This window comes from Glycine soja, chromosome 13, assembly GCF_004193775.1.
Source record: "Glycine soja cultivar W05 chromosome 13, ASM419377v2, whole genome shotgun sequence".
Lineage (NCBI taxonomy): Eukaryota > Viridiplantae > Streptophyta > Magnoliopsida > Fabales > Fabaceae > Glycine > Glycine soja.
The window spans coordinates 15,459,396-15,466,591 of NC_041014.1; positions in this window are offsets into that span (position 1 = coordinate 15,459,396).

Below are 7,196 nucleotides of genomic sequence, written 5' to 3' on the forward strand. Positions count from 1 at the left end.
AAACATTACCTCGAAGTTTAGTTTATACTTTTTTACTAACAATATAAATTTAGTTATAAATTTTCACGCTTTCTTAAGGTTCTATTTGTTTTTTTTCATTTATAAGTTAAATATGCTTGACATGTGTTTTATTTGAAGAAAAAATGGGTGGAACAAAATTAGAATTTCTTGCCTTAAGAATTGGGAATGCACTATTGATTAAACAATGATCTATCTTGCTAGTTTTAGGTGTATAATTTAAAGGTCATCAAAGGTAATACACTATTAATTGAACAGTAAGTTATCCTTGCTAGATTGATATTAATTATATAAAGTACATATTCATATCAAATCTAATAAATGGAATAGAGATCCTTGATATAAAAACGCACAAAAAAAAGATATTAAAGTTGTGAAAAATAAACATTAAAAATAGTCATTCGAGTTGCTCTGTGGTTCAAACGTAATAGATTTTATATCAACAACATAAACAAACTTAAAATTTTTAAATTGATTAACTAGACATTATAAACTATTAGATATTCTAGTTACCATATTCCAAAGTACACAAACTCAAAGCAACAATCATAAGTGCAACAATAATTATGGGTGTATGGACATATTTCACATAGAGTAAGGCCACAATTGGCTCATTGAATCCAATGACATAATTTATTAAGTATGAATTAGATTATGGTTACAAATGAATGTTCATCAACTTTACACATATTACTAAAATCACATTGTAAGAAGTAATATAATTAAACACTAACATTAAAATTAAACAATACTAATGTATCAAAAATAGATAACAAAATCCTACAATAATAAACTACATTAGGAACAGTAATCAAAAGTAGTTACAATTTTGATGAGAGGAATATATATCCAAATTAATAAACTCAACTTCTAAATATGTCACTTTTTGCACATGAATAACTCACCTATAAGTAGGAAAATTAATAGAAATTCAATATCACTTTGAATCCATGAAATGAAATCTATAAACATATTAAAACATATAACACCTCTAATAGTGATTGCATTGCTTAAAAAACACCAATTCAAGAATCTAAGAAAGAAATCTTCATTTTTTTTAGAGTTTCCCTTAATGTATTTTGTTATAGAAGCGATTGCATAACCAAATATTGCCATTAGTTAATGACTTCTCAAAAACCAAATGAAATAGATGAATGCATCAAATAATATATCAATGTTTATATTAGACAACTAAAATATAAATATTAAAACATATTTCACCAAAAAGATAAAAAAATAAAAACAAAGTAGAAGAACATCTATCACAAATGTCATTATCAAAGATGAACAAAGGAAATAATTTAAAAAATATATAGGAAAAATGAGAAAATAAAGACAACTGATCAAACTTTGTTTGAACTTGATATTTATCCTCTAATAAATGACCTGAATGACTTGCATTCTTAATGTCATTAAATTCTTATAATACCAATGAAAATATGTAATTAGAAACTTCAAAATCAAAAATTCCACTTGAGTTAAATAGAAAACATTATCAAGCTAATTATGACAACCATGCAACTTTTGAAAGCTTGAGGTAAAACTTTGTCTAATAACTTCCCTTAATTTTTCTAAAAGTAAGAGTTTTAGTTATAATATCAACCTTATAAATGGAAGTTTGTTTAATCCAAACTTATATCAATTTGAAGGTACTTTATAACCATTATGCTAAGCATATTTGCGTTATAGATGGAGTCTTCATTCCTTGCATCTTGGGAACAAAAATTAAAACATTCAAATCATGAAGATATAGTGACCAAATTAAATACATACACCAAAACCCAAGATGCACATACTTGATAAATGATAAACACAAACTTTAAGTTAAATTTCTCTATCACACTCATGCATATTAAACCTTATAACTTCATATGGACATTATTTAATTATATTTTTGTAATATGAATGAGGGATTAAACAATATTCTTCTTTTACATGTCAGAAAGTTTTAACCACGCAATTTCCTATATCAAAGATAAAAACATGTTATGATTAAACACACATTGTCAACAATATGATTAAACATGTTGTCAAATCTCTTGAATTTCTAAAATCCATTTCAAATCTGATATAAAAAACATTTAGAGAATAAAGTTTGAAATGAAAATGAAAGAGAGACTAAATTTTTAATTTTAAACTAAGAGTTATATAATGATTATAAGAATAAACAAAATTGTGATAACACCCACCATTATTATCGTGGTTCTCTAAATGTTCCTCAAAATGATCTTGAAAGGATGCTTAATGATAATTCATGTGCACCTACAAATCAAAATTCCAAATTAGATTCAAAAAATAAAAATTCAAAATGTATTTGATTGACAAAATGCTAGAAATGAATGTGAGATTGAATTGGACTACCAAACCAATGCCTCGTTGAAGCTATTAACCACCACCCAAAAAACACCCGTGTCAATACTTAGACAATGTAAAAACATAGAAATCACCTTTCGACATTGAAGATTTAGAGAGTTGAGATTTGATAAGTGTGAATTCTATAACAATGATGACAACCAACGAGTTTGGATGTGATAAAGGTAAGAATTTTCTTAAATTTGTTGAATACAAAGGAAGAATAGAAAATGAAAAGTGTGTTTATTGGTTTATTTTTACAAATTGTAGCCTAGTATGTCAAAAGTCAAAGAAAGAGAGAGTTGTTGAAATATGTGAAAGAAAAAAAGGAAGAAAAATGGCGAGAAAAAAATTGTTTTAGACTTTAGGAGAAACCAAAATGGAGTTTTGCCAACACTAATGACCAAAATAGAGAGAAGTCCAAAAAGATGTCACTGCTAAAGAAGAGTAAAACAAAGTATGAGAAGTTGTGAAATGTGTGAATAAAGAAAGAAAAAAAGTATTCTCTCATATTATACCTGAAAAATTAAAACAAAGAAACAAGAAATATGTACTAATATCTTGAAAACAACCTCTATGTATTTGGTTCTATGTATATGTATTCCATACAACACATCTTGCATTTTTGAGGCTTCTTCCAAACAACACACCTTGCATTTCTTATGGCTTATTTCACATAAGATGTATTGTGAGTGATATCTAAATAGTAGACAATGGAGAGAAAGGAGATAATGTGCCTATTATCTCGAGAGATACATGGAGGATGGGAATAAACAAGTGAAGATGATTTATTCTTGTTCAATTATAGGTGCCTCAGCGGCCTACAATGACTTGGATAAATGAGGAGGTAGTAGACCTCTCGGCGGAGGTGGAGGCCGCCTAAGCAATGAAGGTGGTGGATTTATATTCCTATCTCGACTAACAACCACTAGGGTATCAACTCTGAAAGTGCAACTTATTAAATATTTGAATCTAAAAGAAGAATAAAAAAAAGAAAGGGAGAAGTGTTTGAGAAGTTAATTTGAATTTATTTATTTAGAAGAGAAAAAGTATTATCTTACATTAAATGACAACCTATTAAATATGGTATAATTCGGAGGAGACATATAACCTGAAAGAACCTGGACTTGTTTTTTTTTTTTTTTTGTTATAATTTAAGCTTTCTCTCCTCATATATTTCTTTGTGCACCCACCATCAAAGTTTCAACGACAACAACCATTTTCTTAACTCTAGCTAATATCTCTTGTCCTCATTTTTTTCTTAGCCACCATGACAACAAACATCCTTCTTAACCGTACCATTTCTGACGCTCATTTTCTTCATTCTAGTTTTGGTGAATTTTTTTACTCTCTTAAACTTTATTCTCTTTTTCTATCTTTTTTTTTAAGTTTCTAACTTTATTTTTCTTGTTGTAGTCCCTTAACCTAATAGCAAGCTTGAAGGTTGGAAGCATTTTTCTAATGTTTTCGTGCTTTAAACCATGTTTTTTTATACTTTCTAGCATTCTTTCTTTATTGTTGTAGTAAGGAAGTCTCAAACTTCAAACCAACTTTCTATTGCATTCATGCTTCAAATCATATGAACCAATTGTTGTTATATCAATATATTTTTTACTTAAACCAACTCAAAACTTTCAAATCATGAAGATATAGTGACCAAATTAAATACATACATTTCCCAAACCTCAAGCACAATAAAGCCTTTTGGAATCCACTTTTATATCCTTTACTCTAATAATTGGTACAAATAACAAATATAGTATTATACATCACAACCACTGATAATATCCAAAATCATTTTCTTTAAGATAAAGTTTAATTGATCTATGATGCCTATAATACTCATATCCTATTTTTGCATAAAGGTTCTTCTTGTTAGATAAAGTAATAGATCATCTCATTTTCCGCCGTTAATGGTCTTTGCAATTTAAGAAAAACTTATTCATTTGAAAAGGAAGTATGGTTGTATCACTCTTTGTATGGATAAATAACTCTTATAACAAAATATAATTCCTATATTGTCAAGAAAATAATATTATATGGAGAAAAAACAAAGTATAAATTAAAAATGTCAAAAGAATGTGTAATGGTTTGTAACATGTTTTCTCCATCAACAAAATACTTGATATGACACACTGAATTTTGTCAAATTACGAAAAAGAAAATCAAATATTAATAATAATATACTAACAACAAAAATAGTTCTAATGTAAGGGATACCTTGTCATTCTATATAATCATTTAAATAAACTTGTTCTTTTTATTGTTTAAAGTTTTGAAGTCTCCATAATTGAATAATCTTGATTCGTATTTTTCAAACTTTGTGAATACTTAAAATATTGATGTTGACAATATAGTCAAAATTGAAAGAAATGATGTGGTAGTAAAAATACGTTATAACAAAATTTGATATTTTATTTGATAAGTCAAATATCATTAATATGTAAAAAAACATAAGGATTACCCCTTTGCATACAAAGTACATTGCGTTGTCACATCTAAAAACAAATAACTAGTCTAACTAAAGACCCTTCCTTTACATCATAATTTCTACTTTCTTTAATTGAAGTCAAATGCACACCAGCATGCAAACTTGAATTGCAAGCATGAATAAAAAAAGGTACCACTTGAAGCACTTTGAACACCGTGAAACCAACAAAACTAATATGATTAACACCAATCTTGCACCCAATCACCAAGGGTTACACCAAAGCAACCTATGTCTCTTTTGCTCTAGATAAGAAAATGATTGGTATTGCACAATTCCTAGGCAAAACATTGAGATTTAAAAGCCAACCAGGAAGAGGGTAACAAAATCCGCCATTAGCTTTATACCACTCCCAAGAAAAGAACTAAATCAATTCAACTAACTCATTGATTATTTTTTTTAAAGATCAATGCATTTCGTGCTAGCTAAATATTTCAAATTGTTGCAAACCATATAAAGGATCATCTTAAAGCTTTTACCTCATCAAATTCTTGTAAGCCTCTAAATTGGAAAATGTCAAGTTGTATGTCATTGTGCATAACTGCACTATTAGCCTACCAACACAAAACCTTCCTCCAAATACTTTACAAAATTGGACAATCAAAGAACAAGTACTTAATACATTTTATTTCTTTTCCATAACCTTTACAAAAATCCTTTACTATCCAAAGTTATTAACCAAACAAAAAAAAATGCAAGGGTACACCTTTTACCCATGTTTTTAAAAAGAATGCACTAAGAGATCCTCTGAGATTATCCATTGTTATCTCAAATGTTGTAATCATTGTTTTTAAAATCGGATCGGTCAGTTCAACCAAAAAACCAATAAATCAACCTGATGTTTGGTCCAATTCACCCACATAAAGCTGGTTAAAAATCAACCAAACTGATAAAATTGGTCAGAATCGACAAATCAGGTCTGTCCGGAGAAAAGTCGAAAGACAATCGCAAGAATGAATGACAAACTAAGTCGTGCGACCATGGAGGAATAAAATTCGAAAATCATCTTGGTTTAAAGAGTAATTCTCCTTAATATTTTTCACCAATTTGAGCATCTTCTTCCCCCATTGGCTCAACAACCACTTTCTTTCTCTTATTTACCCTTAAAATCCCTAACCACAATGCACTATGCTCTTCCTTCACACGTCAATTATTTCTCTAGCAAGATTAAATTGAATGCTTTGAATCTTTTTCCCTTAGCCATCTTTTACGGAATAAATAATTTATAATAATTATTTTTTAAAAAAAGATATTCAAATCATGAACCAATTATGGTATACAAATCAATATAATTTTTGTGAGGTTTCTTAATTTAAACATGTACATGCATACACACACATTATAATTATCAATTGATTTAGATATAAACATGTGTTTGTTTTTATCAATTTGAATGTTTAAATCATGAAATTTATACTTCTTATAATTACCTTAATATACCAACAACAAATTCTTATTTCACTATGAGATTGGTTACATGGATGACAATACACAAGTTCATTAATATTAAATTATTAATTAAATAATTTTACATTGAATTAGAATATAACTAATTACATTTTTACATATTTATATTAAATTATATTATAATTAATTTATGAATTACACATCACATTAAATTAAAATCAAAATTTTTGGAATATTAAATTACATTAATTAATTATGTCAAAACATTAAACAATATAATTTTACATTTTTATTAACAAAAAAATATTTCCATCTCAGCGAGAATTATATTATAAATTATTAATAATTTCAAATTGTCATTCATATATTAATCATATATATTGTTTAAGTAATCAATTATATATATATATATATATATATATATATATATTATTTTTGAAATGAAATTAAATATGCCTTGATTTTTTTAATTTGAATCTATTATAAACTTGAAAAAGACTAATATTTTTCATCAATTTGAATAAAAATATATACTTGTGCTTTTATCAATTTGAATGTTCAAATCATATTATTATAATTACTTTAATTAACATGATTTTACCTATTTTTATAATTTGATAAAATAAAAAAATATTTGAATATTGACAAGAAAAAAAACAAATTATATATTTAACAAAAAATTTCTACTTCGCTTTACATAACATTTGATTTCACCTCTGATCATTCAAAAGATTTTAACGATCATGTATTGTTACTATAAAATAGTTGAATATTATTAATTAACAACAAATATTGTTAGTATGACTTAAGATGATTATTATAAATAAAATTTAATAAACTTATCATCCATCATGATTTGATTTTTGATTAAACAATGATATAAAACATGGAAAAGTTATTTTATACTCTTAATTAGTAACTTTTTTTCCCT